This window comes from Musca autumnalis, unplaced genomic scaffold, assembly GCF_047663935.1.
Source record: "Musca autumnalis isolate F117 unplaced genomic scaffold, ASM4766393v1 scaffold_5, whole genome shotgun sequence".
Lineage (NCBI taxonomy): Eukaryota > Metazoa > Arthropoda > Insecta > Diptera > Muscidae > Musca > Musca autumnalis.
The window spans coordinates 150,000,749-150,021,664 of NW_027412088.1; the positions used below are offsets into that span (position 1 = coordinate 150,000,749).

Below are 20,916 nucleotides of genomic sequence, written 5' to 3' on the forward strand. Positions count from 1 at the left end.
AATGTTTGTTGAATTGCTATTCTTGTAGTTCCTTATACAAAGTGGAACCATTGCACGGTTCTTAAAAATTTAATTAAATAGTTCTTAGTTTTCATCGTGTAGAAACTATAAACTGTAATTTCTATTTGTTATGCATACTTACATTTGGTAAAATACTGACTAAATGAATGTTGCATACTTTCATGCGAATATAATCTATTGTTACAGCTGTTTAACAAATATCTTCATTCTTTGCTATGTAGTAAGATGAAATTATTAACAACAAATAACATCGGAACCCAATTACTATTCTAACCTCGTTGTATGAATCTCTGTTATTTGTCTAGTTGATGCTTTCATTGTTTATATCATTGAGAAGAGCTTTAGGTAATACTTAATGATGCGTGCACAAAATGAATAACAATGTTACAGCCAAAAAAAACTCTTGAATCAAAAAATGGGAAAACAGACAGGAAATGCTGATGCTTAATCAAAATATATGTTGCCTTTAGGCATGCAGGAAAAAAAGAGCATACTTTATGGCCACGTTCACATTGTAAATGTGTAGATGTGATAATAAGTCATTGTTTTTCTGTGTGCTGATGTTTCACAAGAAATATGTGTATGACAGCCAGACAAACGAATAGACAATATTGAATGGCCTTATAAAGGATATGGGAAGTCGTTAATAAAACATAATGTTTCTGTAAGTTTTTGATATGTTATTGCCATCATTCATTCTTTCATAAGAGTAACAGCTGATGGCATCAAAACCTGCGTAAGCTTATGTGTGTTCTTTTTGGTGTTTTAATGATATATTTAAAAGTAATGCTCACCATTATATCATCAGGTTCACGAGTAAACGTCAGCTGTTTCGTTGTTTTTCTTACGTGAATCGATGCCTTTCAGTGTACTTCGGATATATTTGTTATTCGGTATATTTTGTGCAATTTGCCAACATTAAACGCATTGAATTCTATAATGATATAAAAAAGACAAGAACATTTCGAAAGATATTAGTATGCAGTATCGACAATTTAAGTTGTTTGCATTTTATTTATATTTATGGGTATTTTTTGTATATTTCCTGTCATAAAATTCACTTGAAGAGGTGAATTTTTATTATTTGTTTTTAGAGTTGTTTTCTTAGTACCATACCACACGTAACCCATATAAATCAATTTCGCTTAGAAATTTATTTCGATGGTTGTTTTTTATGGCACAATCGTGAAATGGAAGAAGGAAATTGTTTTGATGATATTGCATATAAATAGAAGGAGTTTGGTGAGTGGAGGGACATTTAAATTTAAGCGCCTATTGGCTTGGAAATTTGAAAAAAATATAGATAGGAATCGAATTCCCGCAAAAAATCTAAATAGTCTTTGTACAGTAGCTTTTGGTAGCCACAAGCAACCTGCTAAACCATTATTTTAAAAAGGGTTTGTCATTCGAAATAAGTAGTTAAGTCGACAAATAAGTTAAAAAAAAAAACATTCATTATATTAACAGAACTGAGGAAGTGAATTGAACATGCGACCTTCTGATTCGTATCTAAACCAATGCCGTTCTTTGGTATTGTTGAAGTTACGAAGTTTTTCGGTAATTCACACACACACGACCCGAACGCAACGAAAGAGCACACAAAAGAAACCAAATGTCTTGATTTGTTTTTGTTTTGCAGCAGGCGTGCTTACAACCTTACTAACACACTGTCAAAAGTTGCCAATATTGAGATTTTGTGTGCCCTCTTCTTGGTCGGCAGTGATCTAAACACAATAAGCCTCTGCTGTGAATATCAAAGGGTTTATAATAAGGAAAACGTCTATATAAACGACACGTCGTAGCTTTGTTAAAATATTTCTTGTCGACGCCCAATCGTAAACTCATAACCAGAGGGTGACGTAGGATCCTTTTGATACAGAAATTGAGTTTAGAGCAGAGCTGCTCTTTTTTGCAACAGTATACTTAGCGATCCCATTGAGTTGTCTTTGCATTTGCTTTTCTTCCTCACGTACACTATGCGTGAACAAAAAAGAAACATCATTTGGTTGTTGTTTTATTCACTCATACATTCACACATGCATTCGTTTTGTTTGTATTCCTATGGTCGGCGCTGGTTTAGAGCAGTGCCGAACAGCCATTTGTCGCTGGTTACGAAGATTTTCGGCAATTCACACACATGCGATCCGAACGCACAGAAAGAGCGTGCAAGAGAGAGCAATTGTTTTGATTTGTGCATACAATCTTACTAACACACGGTCATAAATTGCCAATGTTTTGAATACATTCACATTCACATTTATGGCTTCGCTCTTCTTGGTCGGCACTGGTTTAGAGCAGAGCTCACCAACAACTACAAATGCAAACGCTCCGTTTGTGTAGGGCACACACACGAGATTGTCACTCCCTCTCTTGATAAACATCATGTGCGTTAAGTTATTGCTTTCTTGTTAGAAAACAAAGAAGATGATCGGTGGTGAGATTTACGTTGCAACTTACCACAAATTAGATTGTGTGTGTTCACACAGTAAGGGCTCGTGAACCGCATGGTGAAGACCATTGGTAGATAGCCTGATTCGTATAAACCAGGACATATATAGACCTTCACATCCTCTTTAGTAGCGACCGAACTGAGAGCGTTCTTTAAGACTTCCTTGGACTTTATAGTAGACAGGTACAAAACTAGCCTACAAGCCATACTAGTAAAATTTCGATCAACTTACTGATACCAGGGGACCAATAAATATTATTTTATGTGTTATTGTATTCCATAATAAGATTTTTCCGATCTTAATGCCTATTATGGCGAAAAATGTGTGTTTCCGATACGGACAAGCAAACGTCCCACTGAGGATCAAATGCTGCTGGATTTATTTGTCTAATTAAAAGAACTATGTGTACTTGGCGGGAAAGGAGGTCATATTAAAAACTGACCGGGTTTCAAAATTTTTTGTACTTGTTTAGCCACAGAAATTAACTGGTAAAATTTTTTCATCGATTGGACAATAAATGTGGTCTGTCGAGCGTTTTCGTGAATATTCGCCTTTGGCTCCATACAAATTACTATAAAAACTTTGAGGCCCCAGTGGCATGTGTAAACACATTTCGATTGTACTCAAACTTTGGCAATCTTAAAATCGAACAAAACTAAACACTCTTACAGCTTTGTGCGAGCCATATTCACACCTTCTGACGAACGGCAACTTATTTATATGTGAAAATGCCTTCGACACGATCGTAAAGATCTGTGATGGTTTAGAGAGTTAAGATTCTCTACACCACCTGCGGTTCCATAAAAGGGTCTTCTGCTTGCCCGTTATTCTTTTCGAGAATACCCTCGCGGAAAAAATGTGACACGCTGATAAAGTGTGACCTTCAGGTAGTTAGGCCCATCTGGTAAGAAGAACGCATACCCGGCAATTGGAACTTAAGCCCAAGCACAGTTCACAAAAAAGGAAAATCGCCAAAAGATTTGTATCGGGTGGCGTTGTTCCAACTCGAAGATACAATGGAACTTCCATATCATTCCAAATGAAATCAGACTGTACTCTGTGATGTAAAAGTTGTTGTTGTATCAACGCAAATATGTTCGATCGTGTATTTTTTCAGTTATCAGGTTCTGGTATCCAGACTAAAAATTCTGTAACTTGGAATCAGGAGACAGGTGAGTGGGGTTATCTAGGCTAGGCTAAGCAAATGAATCGTGTAATGGGGCCCCAATCTACATGCAGAGCATGTGTTGGGTATCGTGGCATCAATTCCGGTCCAATACGAATTGAGGCGACTGCATCGTCCGAATCTTAACTGAAGTAAAACCACTCGTGTTTGCCTTGGTGACTGGCGTTCTTCTGCTTTGATGGAGGGGGGGGGGGGGAGGGGTGGGGATGCGCACTACGAATAGGTATTGCAACAAGATCCTATTGTGTTGATGCACCAGTAAAATTTTCGTCTCCTCATGAAGATGGTCCACTGGTGTCATGAGGAGGCACCCTGTTGCAGCCCTTAAGACGATTTAAACATGCTATCGACCGTTGCACCCAAGATGTTGGTGTAGTTAGTGGACGGAATCAGTGCACCATCGAACACTATGTTCAGTGGGAGTCACATTTCTGCCGTCCAAGTGGTGAACCGTGTGGCTGTCAATTAAGCGGCGGATATTTTCATATTCCTCAGATGGAAGAACTGCGCTAGGTCAGCTATGTAGACATTTAACCTATCGCAAATGTCATCGACGATAGGACCTGACGCCAACATCGTGCAGTCATCCGCATACATTTCGATCTATATGCCATCTGGAGCGTGTGGGATTTCAGAAAGGTGGGGGTTAAACTGCTCCGGAGATACCATCCACTTTTGGAACTCCCTGTGTGTACACATAGTTGATGATCCAACGTTTCAAACATGAATGGAGAGTGGTCTTCTCTATATATCGAACAGTTTGGCATGGTTGACCGTATCGAAGGCCTTCGATAAGTCAAGTGCCACCAAGACGGACCGTTCTGGTTCAATGCTCTACTGATTTGTGTGAATATAGCGTGTAATGCTGGTAGTACTATGCATTTTCCGGAATCTATGTTGATGTTGGGCAACTGAAAAACTGCATCTCCTCGTGGGGAGGAGTAGTGCCTCTACAAACGTTGCTTCTAGCGACAAGAGGGAAATCGGCCTGTACGATTCACCTCTGCCTATATCCTTGCCGAGCTTCAGTAGCACAACCACCCTGCCAATTTTACAAGCTTCTTTAATAATATGAGTGGCTAACACCTTTTAAATACTCAACTTTCGGTTCATCCAGTTCCTAAAGTATTACCATTTGGACGATTTCTCGTTTCGGATGACGTCTTCAGCATCGTCCATCGTAAATTGTGAGTACCTCCTTAGCTAGGTTAAAATATGTTACTGTCACGTGATAGCAGTTCTATCATCCTTCTTTCCCAGATTCGAGAGTGAATTAACCGTTGCCCACAATTTTCTTAATCCTGTACCAATGATGCATTGCTTCAAGTGGTCTAGCCATTTTTTCCGCTTATGTTCGCCTACTTACCTGTTGTCTTCAAGAGTAAGCTCTCTAATTCGCGGGTCTTTGGGGTTCGTACAACGAAGCTCATCACGCTCATTTGCTAGTCCCGTCGCATCTGCTGGGAAATTTGGCCTTATTTCGGGTATTCGACCAGCAGGTATTAGGCGAGCAGCTGCTGCAGTGATGATGTACCTGAAAGTTCTCTCAGCTACCTGAGGATCTGAGGAAATGGGCAGCTCTCTGAAGCGTTGATTGCTTAAATCTCTGAAACCTTGCCAATCAGCTTTCCCATGGTTCAGGAAAGTACGGCGTTCAGAAGCTATTTACGGAGACGATGATAGGGAAAGGACGGTTGCCAGGATACGTCATTTATACGAACTGGTGACGCAATGATGATATCTGGCGAGCTTTGGCAATCTCCTCTAAACCTCGTAGGAGCGTGCAAAGCGTGGAGCGTTCAATTTGCTCGGCCAGCGCTGTACTCTTCTGGTCATTACATAGGACGGAATGCCAAAGCTCATGATGAGCATTGAAGTCCCCTAGCACCAGACGATTAGAGGACAATAAGCGAAAAGCGAACAAATATCGGGCATATTAATAACGCCGGGCGATTAATCGGCGGTATATACACATTAAGCAGCTCTACCTCGCCAGTACCACACTTTACTGCTACCTCCATAGATTCCATGTATGGGTCACTAGAGTTAAGCTCATGCGAGATAGGTCTGTACTGGACTGGTGTATTAGGAAGACAAGTCCTTCTCCTCCTCTTCTTGTGCGATCCTTCCGCAAAACGTTGTAACCATCACACCGTTGCAAGCTACAGGTGGCGGTGAGCTTTGTTTCCTGGATTGCGGCGACCATGATGTTTTTCCGACTAATAAAGTCCACAATTTCGCTGACCTTATTGCGGAGACCGTTGCAATTATATTGCAGGAATTGTGGTGTTAGATGCTGCTTTTGTTGTTGTTAGGGAGACTGCGGGGGCGTCTCGTATTCCGACGAAGCTGAAGACACACTGGGGATGTTCTGGTGCAGCTGTATCGCTGTAATCCAGGGTGCGACTAAGGCCAGAGCTCCCCTACATCCATTACATCTCACCGAAACTGTGGGTGCGGATCTGACAACCGCAACAGATCCATACTGGCCCGGGGTTCATCTCTGTCCAGGTACGGGCCAAAAGAGATCGGAGCAGGCATAAGTGTTGAGGTGACGACTCCTGGTCGAATATTCCTTCGTTTCAATCCGGTACATAGGAACGCCCGCCGCGCAGTTGTCCCACTTGTATGGAAAGGAGAGCCAAAAATAGTTCAAATCGAGCTACCGTCTCGAAATTTTAAATATAAGTTTATAACGAGGCAAAAAGATGGAACAAAAATTTTAGTGGATGTTGGTCCACATTTACCTATAGCCCCCATATAAAGTTACAGCCCGATTTTTGGTATTTTGACGAATTTAGACATATTTTTCAACCGATTTGGTTGAAATTTTGCAATTTGGGTTCTGAGTGCACATAATACATCCTCACAAAATATGTTCAATATGTGGTGCTACCCTCGTGCAATGGTATGCACACCCGCCTTGCACGCTGAAGGTCGTGGGTTCGATTCCCCGGCCAAGCAACATCAAATTTTCAACGGTGGATAAGTACCCCTCAGTAATGTTGGTGACATTTCTGAGTATTTCAGCCATGTAAGCCATGTAAAACTTCTCTACAGGTGGTTTCTTAGGACACATCGTTCGAACTCGGCGATAAATTGTAGGTCCCTTATCATTGAGCTTAATATGATTCGGGGTGCACTCGTTGATATGAGAGAAGTCTCCCTTGTTCCATTTGTCGGAAATTTGACGATTTTACAGGCGTGGTATAAGGGGAATAACTTACCTGGGGGCAGCTAGATTTTTTTTATCGTGAACTAGATACTTTCCCCTGTATTAAAAAAAAAGTTGTCTTCCAAAATACTCCCAACATTAGTAAAACTCAACATAAATTTATAATACTAATATTAAAAATACCAGAAAAAGTCATCTTTAAGGAAGTTAGAAAACTATTTATCAATATTTTTTTTTCGTAAAAACATTGTCAACGCTGTCAACTATAACTTTCATTCTGGAAATTGTACATTTACCTCTTTAATAATTTCACTCATAAGCTGGGAATGCTTTGCGGATGTATTTTACGTTTTTAAGGCACCACATACAAATTTCAACTTTTTCGACTTAACTCGACATATTACCGCTGTAAATTGGCAAAAATTTTACTAAATATTAACAATTAGATGTGTTAAGAGAATATTTATTTTCAATTTTTGTCCACGGGCGGAAACACAGCGCGCCGTGGGATTGAATTATTAAAATTGTTAGTAGTCTTCGTTAGAATGCTATAATTTTATTCTGTGTAGGCTGTGTTGGATAGGTCACAGAAACTTCCAAATTGGTATTAAGACTGACTTTCTAAAAATTGAATTTATCCTTGTCTTGGTATTCTCCTTCCAAGTTAAATGGAAAATCCATAAATTCCATTTAACTCATTTCAATCATAAACTTTATGAAAACATTACAAATTAATATTTTATTACGTTTACGAACACAACTAACCTCTCTGCCGTTGGCAAAAGGTGTAATTTATAATTTCCGTTAAGTAGTAAATTCACACAAAAGACCTCATTTGTTACGCCCTTTTTACGTTACGCACAGAGTTACGGACAAGATAAAAATCACTACCATGAATCGGAAGAAAACGCACAAAAAAGAATGCCCAAAAGAAAGGGAAAAAGCAAAAAAATTCAATCACTTAAATGTAATACCATGATATCAGCGTGTAATCAGAGTGCTAAATATTTTAAATTTATAAGCTATCATGGGGTGGTAAGTTCTAGTGCAGGTATTATTGCAGGCACATACACACACAAATACAAAAACAATATTCACACATACTTTGTTATAAGCCCCTATCATTGAAAAAGAAGCTTCTTTACATTACCTTTACCCAAGAAGCAAAGGAGGTAGCGGAATAAATTTCTGCAAAAATATAATTGACTAACCGGAAAATGTAAAGAAACCAGAAGGGAGAAAAAATCACTACCCAACAACTTTATTGACCTTAGTGAGTGAGTGTGCTTTTCTTTATGTTGGCTTTCCTAAGGTTCACAGGCTTTGCTGCACCAAGAAAAGAAAACAAAACGTAATAGCAGTACCTCCCCAAAATAATGTAGGAGAAACTCGTCTTGGAATGAATTAAGGCATTTCCTTGACTCCTTCCTTGCCTTTTTCTTTCATTTTTTCGCTTCTCATAAAGAAAAAAAGCACCAATATATTATTTATAATGACTCACTTCCGTATCCGCGCTTAATTTACGGGAAGAAATCGAAACAAAAGTGAGGAAAAAAAAGAACGCAAAACAACAAAGAGTAGCCTCCACCAAGCAAGAGCAACATTAAGTCAGCCAAAGGCACGTAACATATAATGCGTGCACGTAAAAATTGTACAAATATCCGTAGCTATCCCCCCAAAAAGCAGAGAGCATAAAGAAACACTCCAAGCAGAAATTGCTTAATGATTTAGTAAATTTATTTAAACAATAAATTATATTGAGCTGCAGGAATTTTCTGCCGCAGAACATCAGCAACACACACATACTTATACATGCCACAACAATACCTACTTATTGAGGGCTGTTGGAATATTAACACAATTTGTTGTAGGGCTTTTCATGTAACAAAAGAGCCTTTCTTTCTGTTTGTTATGAAGTCATCTTTAATTCAATTGTAATAAATGATAGTTTATGTTGGCCAACCTGATGTTTAGTCATTAATCATCAAGTCGTTCATCCATCAAATGGAAATCAATTTTCAAATTGGTCAGGATATATTTTCATTGTAAGGGGAAGGAAGCGGAGGATATAACAATAATTACAGATCATTTATATTAACCGATAATAGAAGTCAATAATTTATTATTTTATATAACAAATTGACCACAAATCATCAAGTTGAGAGAAACGAAAGGCAATTACTACAGTTGATATTGTGGTTGCCATGCAAATGATATATGGAAACAATATACATATGTAATGTACATAATGTTGTGTTGTTGTCAGTAACTAATATTGCTTTCTGAAAGTAATAATAGTAAACAATTAATTTATACAACATATTATGGGAATAAATTATTATTATGTAGTATTGGGAAGATCTCCGATGAACTGGATGTGTGTGTAATTCAAATCAAGAATTTGAATTGTAAAGTAATCAAAAATACAAAGCCAACAGCAGACAAAACAATGAAGACAAGTAAAAAAGTATCGTCGGCTTTGCCAACAGAGATACACCCTTAGCCTATGCGAATTGAAACTTTTATCTACGGACAGATCGAATGTATTTAGGGCCTTTTCAGAATTTTTGGCCCATTTTGGACATTTGAACTTGCCGACAAAAATGTGGATTAGGACTAAATTTCAAAAGTATTGCGGAGGAGGTATTTGACCGACATAGTCCATTAAGGAAGTGGATTTTTTTTGGGAGTATGTTTTCGATAGATATCGCGCCCACTAGTCATTTCAGTGGGTCATCATATAACTTTTGGACCAGTATACATAAACATAATATCGCTATAGACAGGACCAAAATGAACAGCATCTGTATGTATTTTCAAAGGATCTTCGAACACTCCCTAAACTGCACTTAGACACTAATGTTGAAATGTTGTTGGGGAGGTACCCTAAGGAGAGGGCCATTTTAGAAGTTAAACTAAATTTGGACAAAATATTAGGTGACCCGAAGTTTTGATCAAATTGGTTGCCCCGTTCAGGAGATATCGTGCATACTATTTTAGTGACATTTTTGTAAGTATAGGGCGGGAAAGTACCGGAAGTTATCGACCGGTATTGCCCATCTGCGAACTGAAACTAAGTTTGGACAAAATATGACGAAGACCAAATTTTTGACCAAATCGGTTGATCAGTTCGAGAGTTATCGTGATCTCCAGCCACTACATATGGGCTGTTTTCTCATGAAGTATGTACTTGCTCCTGAAAAAGTTACCGTCGTAATTGAGGCAGCGAATGCAAGTTGCTCCAACAAAAATCAAAGTGATTCGAGAGCAGTTTTTAAATTGAACTTATCCGAAATTTTGTGTGGGAGGAGTGGAAAAGTATATTCCATATTCTAAGCTGATCTATATCTGGTAGCTATATTAAGATGTGTAAAGTATGGACCAAATCGCTAACTCCCTTCAAGAGTTATCATGCGAACAATTTTTCCGAATATTTTTGAACTTTTGTGGTGGAGGTACCTGAAGGAGTAGACCGGTATGGCTTTGAACTTAAACTATGCTTGGACAAAATATTACGAAGCCCTAATTTTGGACCGAATCGGCAGATCCGTTCGAGATTTATCTTGCGCTCCAACCAGTACACACGGTGTCATAGGGTTTTTTTTGCACCTTTTAGGCTATTTTCTCGGGAAGTATGGACCTGCCTCTGATGAAACTTGTACCGCTCTATGGAGGGAAATTAATACAAGTTGTTACAACAAAAATCAAAGTGATTCGAGAGCAGGTCCTAAACTGCACTTTTCCGAAGTTTTGTGTGAGATGTACTTGAATGAGTGGATCGATTGAATACATATTATAACCTCATCTAAAACTGGTAGAAATTCCACGATGTGCAAAGTATGGACCAAATCGGTTACTCCCTGCAAGAGTTATCGTGAGCACAAAATTTTCGAACATTTTCGAACTTTGGAGGAGTTGGCCGATATGGTCCATCTTCAAACTTAAACTAAGTTTGGACAAAATATTACGAAAGTCAAATTTCGGACCAAAGCGGTTAATCTGTTCGAGAGTTATCGCGCGCTCCATCCAGCCAGACAGGCAAACGGACGGGCATTGCTAAATCGACTCCAAATTGTCTGAAACTGATTTCGTCCGAATATACTTGGGATCTAAAACCATCATTTCGATGAGGCACAGTTTGTCCGTATGAAAGTGTATATACCCTTGTTAGCATAAATGCTGAGGGCATAAAAAGAGATAGAGAGGCTTAGTTGTCTTGTTCCTTCCATGGTACTGAGGCTGATCCCGCCAAAAACTCAATATTTCATCAAGTCAAATCAATACTTCATGGATCATTAAAAATTCCCCAAAAACCTCAAAGTAAAACGTCGACTGATGTTGTTGTGAATGACTTGGTATTCTCAGCCATCACTTTGACAAGTGCATCAACCCCCCTCTCCTTGGCGGTTAGAACAATGGTTATTGATAGAGATTTCCTTGCAACAATAGCCAGCAATTCGAGCTCTTCTTTGAGAAATACAGACTGTAGTTGTAGTTGTTATAGCACCAACTACACATGTACTCGTTTTTATACCCTCAGCCTTTAGGCTAAAGAGGGTATTTACACTTTGATACGGCCAAAAATGTGCCTCATCGAAAAAATGGTTTTAGACCCCAAGTATGTTTGTACGATATCCGTTTCAGACAATTTTGAGTCGATCTAGCAATGTCCGTCCGTCTGTCTGTCTGTCTGTCCGTCTGTCTGGCTGGTGCGCACGATAACTCTCGAACGGATCAATCGATTCGGTTCAAATTTTGGTTATCGAAATATTTTGTCCAGATTTGATTTAAGTTCGAAGATGGGTCATATCGGTCCACTCCTTCAGGTACCTCCCCCACAATAGTTCAAAAATGTTCGGAAAAATTGTCCGCACGATAACTCTTGAAGGGAGTAACCGAATTAGTCTATACTTTGCACATCGTGACGTTTCTACCTGACATAGATGAGGTTCCAATATGGACATTATTGGTTAACTCTTTAGGGTACCTCCCACACAAAATTTTGCTTATGTGCAGTTTAAGGCCTGCTCTCGAATCGCTTTGATTTTTGTTGCAGCCACTTGTATTCACTACCCCCATTACGACGATATAATTTTTTTCAGGAGCAAGACCATATATCCTCAGAAATCAGCACGAAAACTGCAAACAACCCATATAATACCATGTGTCGTAGTTGGAGTGCACGATAACTCTCGAACTGATCAACATATTTGGTTAAACTTTTGGGTCTTTCAATATTTTGTCCAAACTTAGTTTAAATTCGAAGATAGTCCATATCGGTCCACTCCTTCCGGTACCTCCCCCACAAAGGTTCAAAATTTTTCGCCAAGATTGTGGGCATGATAACTCTAGAAGGGAATAACCGAATTGAGCCAAACTTTGCTATTGGTAATATTACTTTCAGGCATAGATCGAGTTCTAATATGGACTATATCGGTCCACTCATTTGAGTACCTCCCACACAAAATTTGGAAAAAGTATAGTTTAACAACTCCTCTCTGATCTTATTAATTTGTGACGCAGCAGGTTGCACTTGCGGCCCATGTTACGACGTTGTAATTTTTTTTCGTGGGAAAGTCCATACTTCCTGAGATAATGACCCAAAAAGGTCCAGAAAATCCTTCCGGCACCACCTAAACTGGCTAATGTGTAAAATAACCCTTTAAGAGAGAAATCGATTTAGCTCAAACTTTGTAAATTGAAAAGTAAAATTGTAATATATTTAAATTCAAAAAAATTAAGTACAACATATTTAATTATATAGTCTGTAAGGAAAATATCCATAGACTAATAAAGAAACAAATATTTCCTACAGATTTGTATTAGGTCCGAATATGCACTGGATCACTCTTATGGGAAAAAATGCACTCGTCTTGGATCATTCTGAATTTTGTTGCAACATGTAGTCTTTTGCGGCCCTTTCCATCCTGGAAAATTTTCCCAACAGCTAAAAAACCTACAGAAGTATTGTGTTAACTTTTTTTCTTCGGGTACGTGGCTGAGGGTATATCTCTGTCGGCTCAGCTGACTGATACTTTCTTACTTGTTATTTTATTGATTCGGCCCTGTTTCCAACTTCTAGTCCAGACATGACGCCAACTAAAAATGATTAGGTCATAATAAATTATTTTGGTTTGGAAAAACTGTGGTTGCTGCGATCCAAGAACCAAAGCTCCCCGCCACTCTGTGGGGAAGAAGCACACAATAAGCGGAGGAGGATTTGCCTTCCTTCTAGTCTCTCCGGTACAGACCTATCTCACTTAAGTTTGATTCTAGTGTCCTATACATGCATGGGGGTAGCAGTAAAGTGTAGAGTTGCTTAATGTGTACATACTGCATACTGCGTTATGAGCCTTGGCAGTCCGCCATAGGCAATGATCAGAAGGGTACAGCGCTGGCCAAGCAAATTGATAGCGCCACGTTTTACACGGCTAACGAAGGCGCTCCTTCGAGGATAAATGGAGATTGACATAGTGTGCCACCCTGTCTGATAAATGACGTGTCCGGACAACCCTTCGTTTCCCTTCCAATCATCGTCTCTGTTAACAGACCACCCGACGTTGTAACCTCCAAAAGTCATGCTTGATCCATGGAAAAGCACCAAACAGGTCCACGGAAAACTGATTGGCAAGTATTTAAAAATTACCAATCACCGCTTCAGAGAGTGAGAATTTTCCGGGACACCAACACAGATGCAGGCGCTCGCTACATATCTGCTGGTCGAATACATCGGCGTAGCCAGGTATATGAAGGGGGGGGGGAGGCAGTTTTCCCCCTAGATCATAAAAAAAGGTTCATTTGTATGTAGAAAATTATACATATTGCGTAAAACAGCATTTGCCCCTTCGATTCGATTTTGGCTAGATTCTCTTAATGACAAGAAGGGGTTCTTCATGTGGCCAAGATATTCTCCGATTCAAAAACAAAAATTAAAATTGCAATGGAATAATCTGTTTCCTTTCACAATTCTAGGTGGACAATTTCCACCACGGATACCCCAAATGCCGAAATTATCTGAATTAAAAATGGTGTTCAGTCAGGTGAACGGTACCACCTACGGGGCTATATCAAAGTATGGACTTATCTTTACGAATTTTGGTGGAAAAGATTCATAAATGCAGGGGACCTCAAAAGTCAAACAATTTAGCTAAGACCCCCAAAATACCGAAAATCGTGAGGTACCGTTATATACGAAAATATGGGCCTATGTTTACGATTTTTAGTAAAGAAGTTTCGTGACCGCAGATAACTATAAGTGTCAAATAGCAGCTAGTTCGGTTAAGAATTATGGTAAAACCCTCAAAATACCAAAAATTGGGAGGTACTGAGAACCTCAAATGTTAAATTACAGCTAGTTCGGTTAAAAATTGTAGCTAAACCTCTCAAAATACCGAAAATCGGGAAGTACCGTTAAAAGGGGGCTATACCAAAACATTGACCTATGTTGGGTTAAATATTGTAGCTAAAATCCTCAGAATATCAAAAATCGGGAGGTTGCGTTGTATGGGGACTATATCAATACAAGAACTTATGATGACGATTTTTAGTAAAGAATTTTCGTGACTACTGAGAACCTCAAATGTGAAATGACGATTAAAAATTGTAGCTAAAATGCTCAAGATACCGAAACTCGGGAGGTACCGTTATATGGGGGCTATACCAAGACATAATTTTTGAAATCAAATTTGATCACTAAGAACGCTAAATTATAGCTAATTCGGTTGAAAAATATGACTAAACAAGTTAAAAAGTATTAGTCGGCTTTGCCGACAGAGATATACCCTTAGTCTGTGTGAATTGAAACTTTCATCTTTTGACAATATCATACGTAATACCGGCTGTACATTTCCAAAAGATCTTCGAACAGAAGTTGCGCACCGATAGTGCCCATCTTCGCAATTAAACAAAGCTTGTAAAAATATAATGGAAGCCAAATTTTGGACCGAATCGGCTGATCCGATCGAGAGTTATCGTGCGCAGCATTCAGCCACTTTACGTGGTTCCAATGGGTGTTTTATAACTTTAGGGCTATTTTTTCAGGACGAATGGATTTGCGCCCTAAACACTTTTACTGTCGTAATGGCGGCAGCGAATGCAAGTTGTAACAACAAAGATCAAAGTGATTCGAGAGAAGGCCGTAAGCTCCATTTTTTTTTTGAAATTTTGTGTGGGAGGTACCCGAAGGATTTTACATACATATGTAGTTCATATTCGAACCTGATCTATGTCTTGTAGAAATATTACGATGTTCAAAGTACGGACCAAATCGGATACTCTCCTCTAGAGTTAATGTGCGCACAAGTTTTCCCAACACTTGTTTAACTTTTGTGGGGGAGGTACCGGAAGAAGTGTTTTTTTGTCAGGAAGTATGGACTTGCCCCTGATGAAACTTGTATCATCATATGGGGGCCAAATTTTGGACCAAATCGGCTCATCCGATCAAGAGTTATCGTGCGTACCAGCCAACCAGACGGTCACCTGTGGTAATTTAATGTATTGCACCCAACTTCACATTTGAATGGCGGTATCACTCTTGCTAGCTAATATCTTCATGTTTGAGCTAAAAGCCTTCTGCTATCAGATTTGCACATGTAGACAATACGCTCTCAGAAATGAAGCCTTATTTTAAAATATATATCCGTCGAATATTGGTCCACATGTAAAGCTAGATAAAATCTTGATATAACTAAAGTCTTCTTATCGTCAGTAATATTTATATGCTTTGGGGAACTTATCACCGACCCTGCTTGAAATATATGTATGTCGGTCACCTGTGGTAATTTAATGTATTGTACCCAACTTCACATTTGAATGGCGGTTTCACTCTTGCTCTTGTTTGAGCTAAAAGCCTTCTGCTATCAGATTTGCACATGTAGAAAATACGCTCTCAGAAATGAAGCCTTATTTTAAAATATCCGTCGAATATTGGTCCACATGTAAAAAAATAAATAAATAAAAATAAATAATCCCACGGCAGCGGGTTCTCTCGTACCGGATTGACCCGGAACCATAGCATTTCGGCCAGCGGCTGCCAACCCAGCATTAAACCTATGCTTCTACGTAGGTTTAGATGCTGCTACAACAACAAAATAAAAAAGAAAATATTTTTTAAAAATAAAATTTTGTTTTTTCAAAATAGTCTGGCTTAATCCCATTGTTGTTGTTTTAATATTTTAAAACAACTTTTTTATTAGTGGAAAAGATTTGGCATTGTTCGCCAAGGGGTAAGGCAGGGAATACTATAGTTTCGATCCACGCCACTGGATCTCGTCAGTTCCCTTGTTTCTTGTTTGTGGATATTCTCCACCGAAGTTATTTTTCAATAACTTCTTCAACAAGAAACGTTTAATACCCAAACATCAATCGTCAGCTCGAAGTATAAAGGTAAGCAAAGAAAAAAGTTCAATGAGAAGTTTTTCCTTGGCAACCTCATACAACTCCGACGAAAGTGTCTGCGAAACAATTCAAACCTCTTCCACTTGTGTGTGTTGTCGAATTTCGACAAATGCACACACCAAAATTGGACCCAGGGACTCCATTTTCAATACCTTTAATACTGTTAATATAAGAAAGTTTTGAGCCAAATTTTGTCAGCCAACGTCAAGTGGTTCGACAGTTAAAGAGTTTTTACCCACTTTTGGGTAAATACTCGAAATCGGGGTACCCTTATATGGCGGCTGCAAGAAAGCGTCGACCTACGTTGACAAATATGTGCAAGGATATATTATACTCCTTGAGGACTCACTGTGCCAAATTACAGTCAAGTTGGTTGTAAAATTTGGCTAATAGATGAAAAACACCTTAAATCGGGAGGTACGGCTATATGGGGGTTATACCAAAACATGGACCCAGAGACCCCATGTTCAGTACCAGAAGTTCTTTTGACACAAGAAAGATGTATGCCAAGTTTTGTCAGCCTACGTTCAGTGGTTTGGCAGTTAAAGAGTTTTTACCCAAAATTTGGGTAAATACTCGAAATCGGGGTACCCTTATATGGGGGCTATTAGAAAACGTGGATCTATGTTGACAAGTTTTTGCAAGGGTATTTTCTACATATTGAGAACTCACTATGCCAAATTTCAGCCAATATGATTGTACAATGAGGCTAATAGGTAAAAAATACCTTAAATCGGGAGGTACGGATATATGGGGGCTATATCAAAACATGGACCCAGAGGCCCCATGTTCAGTACCAAAAGTTTTTTTGAGATAAGTAAGATTTACGCCAAATTTTGTCAGCCTACGTCAAGTGGTTCGGCAGTTAATGAGTTTTTACCCAACACTTGGGTAAATACTCGGGTATTTACCCAAGTATTTACCCACTTGGTTAAAGTATTGTAAAACTCTCCATTTTGAATCGATTTCATAACCTAAACCCAGAAATAGGGTCTAAGATGTTGTATTAGCGATTCAATATAGTAAATACCCAAATAAATACCCACAAATGGGTATTTACCCGGTATTTACCCAATTTACCCAATTTACCGGGTATTTACCCATTGGGTATTTACCCACTGTCCATCTCTAGTTATCTAGGAACTTTGGCAACATTAAGACAGACATATATGTATGTACGTTGGGGTATATCCCAACTTACCCTTCCACTTTAAATGTTGAATTAAATTTTCCAATTCCACTTACGAAGTAAATGTTAAAACAACACCAGGATGTACTTTTACAAAATGTAAACAACAGGAATCTATGGAAAATGCCTAGCAATTGTGATGGTGGTAATTGCGGCATTGGTGGCAGTTTGCAGTGACAGCGTTGTGGAGGTAGTGTGGTTATATGTCCGAAGTCAAGACCATGTTATTTTTGTCAATGTTGATCTGACTGCAGGGCTAAATGGGTAAACATGCATGTATTTGCCAAGGCATATAGCAGGAGGACTCATGTGCATGCATGTGTGTCTGTAGACATTGTAAATAATGTAGATATAATGAGTAGCAAGTAAAAACCAACTGCATCCATAATATAACCAGGCTACTTAAATGTAATGTCAATGTGTGTGCGAGTTTAATTTGAATTAAATCTGGAAAAAGAGAATTCCCATAAAATGCAACCAATGGTACGGTAGGTGGGGACATTCAAAATGTCCGTATTACTTGTGTTCATTGCCGCCTTTAATATAAATTCTCTTTTGAAATGGATTTTTAATTCAGCAAAGTGTGGGTCATCATCATTACATGATAGTAAATAGTAAGTATATGAACCCGCTGCATGGGTCAAAAGATTGAGTTCGATGCCGCGAGACCGATGCATGCCAATAAATAAACATACATATAAATGTGATTATTTGCAAAAATGAGATTTAAATTAATGTGATTTTGTAATTTATGAGGTGTAAATAAAGAGGAGGCATTTTCAGAAAAACAGAAAAAAATGAAAATAACGAAACAAAAATAATGCGGTCAGCTACAAAGTAAATTATAATGCACATGCAAATACATACATTGTCTCTCTTGAGAGGGAAAGGGAGTTAAAGTTAAGCTCAGGAAAATTATGAAATGTTACTCATAGGAATAAATGTTTCTGGAGCATTAGAAGATTTGGCAGTTTAGGGTGGTATATTTAGGGCAATCATGAAGAATTCCCTCGGAATTTTTCCACACGGAAAATAATTTAAAAAGGTTAAATTCTATAAAAAGCTATATTTTAAAACGTGGAAAACTACTAGAATCACTTAGTTATGGAGTATTCTCACCTAATCGACAAAAGTATTCCCTTTTTGGACGTAAATACGGAAGTAAAAAATTGTGAAATTGGGGAAAGGCAACAAATTCCGCACGGAATTTTTATTTATGAATGCCGTGATTATTTAGAATTCTTGATTTACATTATGCAGTAGTAATTACCGAAATTTAATGGTGGTGGGCAAGAGAGATTGTTGAGCGAAAGAATGTATATATTTTCTTGACCTTTCCCACCAATAACTGTGGAATATAAATTGACTTTAAATCTACTCAATTTTCAGATATATTTTCACAGCTTCGCAGCACTGGGGTCGTTTTAAAAATTCCCTGCTTATATTTTTTTTCCTCTCCTACTTGCACATCAACTAAAAATTTTCTTCGAGTGTCATTAACCATTTAACCCTTTCATCAGCATAAATATGTAAGTGTGTGTGAATGTTCATTTAATGAAAATATCACTTTCATAGATTAAATGACTTACAAATGAATTAAAGGATACTTTGGATTTTTTTCTCCCTCTCTCTCTTATCATTTTGCTGTAAGTAATATTTAATTAGCATAATCAATGGCAAACTTAATTGAATGCTTTTTGTAAGAAAGGAGCGACAACAAACATTTAAAATGTTGACTAAAGGCATAAATTAATTTTTATCATTACACGCCGATGCCGTTGATGATGAAGTTTACATAAGTTCGGTGTCTGAAAGGGGTTGGCGGAAGGTAAATTTAAATTACATTAAATACATAAATTTTCATTATAGTGGTATTAAATGCAAATTGAAGTCATTATTAAATATGGAGAAAGTTGTAAGTACCTAGTAAGAATTTTTGATCAAAAATGAGTGAAGATATGATATAAGGTTTTATACCACTTCCAAGAGGAATTTGCTATTCAATGTGCATGCTCCCTATAATAACACTGTGCAACATTTTCAAGGTAATTGTGTCCAAAAAACTTCAACTCCGGATTTTATGAAAGTGCAGACCCAGTCGATAAAAACCCTATTTGCGTTTTGTGGTGTTAGATTGGGTTATGGACTCATCTAAACATGGCTGTCCGTCCGTCTTTCTGGATGAACCGATTTGGTCCAAAATTTGCCCTTCGTATTATTTTGTCCAAATATAGTTTAAGTTCGAAGATAAACCATATCGTCCACTCCTTCAGGTACCTCCCCCACAAAAGTTCAAATATGTTAGGAAAATTTGTGCGCACCATAACTCTTGAAGGGAGTGACCGATTTGATCTATACTTTACACATCCTAATATATCTACCAGATATAGATCAAGTTTGACAATAGACTATGTTTGTAAACTCCTTCGGGTACCTCCCACACAAAATTTCGGATATGTTCACTTTGTTGAAGCAACTTGCATTTGCTGCCTCAATTACGACGGAAAATATTTTTAAGGGGCAAGTCCATACTTCTTGAGAAAACAGCCCGAAAGTTTTAAGAACCCCCTATGGCATTATATGTGGTGGCTGGAGAACTGACCAACCGATTTGGTCCAATATTTGGCCTTCGTCATATTTTGTCCAAACTTGGTTTCAATTCGAAGATGGACAATATCGGCCCACAACTTACCGAAATTCACCCCAATTTAAAAAAAATCACTAAAATAGTATGCATGCCATCTCTTGAACGGGACCAACCAATTTGGTCCAAACTTTGGATCTCCTTATATTTTATACAAATTTAGGTTAACTTATAAAATGGCCTCTCTAAAATGGTGCCTCCCCTCACAAGATCTCAACATTTGTGTCTAAGTGCAGTTTAGGGTCTGTTCGAAAATCCTTTGGAAATATATACCGATGCTGTTCGTTGTTTACATACGTTTACAGCGATATTATATTTTCCGTGGACAAGTCCATGCATATACTGGTCCAAAAGTTATACGATAACCCACTGAAATGACTAGTGGGCGAGATATCTATCGAAGAAATATGACTCCAAAAATAAGATCCACTTCCATAATGGTCCATTCCTTTAGGTACCGCCTTCGCAACACTTTTGATCTTAAATCCTAATCAACATATTTGTCGGCAAGTTCAAATGTCCAAAAAGGGCCACAAAATTCTGAAAAGACACTAAATACATTCGATCAGTCCGTAGATGAAAGTTTCAATTCCCATAGGCTGAGGGTATATATCTGTCGGCAAAGCCGAATGATACTTTTTTACTTGTTCAAAAAAAAATTTGATAAATATATCAACAATGCATTGAAATCCCAAATATGAAAGGTTACTGGGTTCAGCTCCCAATAGTTTAGCTGCTACTGACTTTAATTCCAGAAATAAGGTAAACTTTCGTATATTTTCTCGAATTTGATGATGTGTGACACTTAATTTCTACAAAATTATGGCTACAATATTGCAGAAGATCGCGAAGCAA

At 38.2% G+C, this 20,916-nt stretch overlaps 1 long non-coding RNA gene across 2 annotated transcripts in view; it reads right to left on the reverse strand.

The window, feature by feature from the left end:
- The window catches only part of LOC141406731 (uncharacterized), a 470,067-nt gene that overhangs the window by 41,241 nt on the left and 407,910 nt on the right, over positions 1 to 20,916 (reverse strand). Inside the window, exon 11 of one of the 2 annotated variants that reach the window (XR_012413496.1) lies at positions 816 to 955. The exons of the other annotated variant lie outside the window; for it this stretch is intronic. This is a non-coding gene — a long non-coding RNA (uncharacterized lncRNA). The remainder of the gene's footprint in view (positions 1 to 815; positions 956 to 20,916) is intronic. 2 annotated transcript variants of the gene reach the window in all.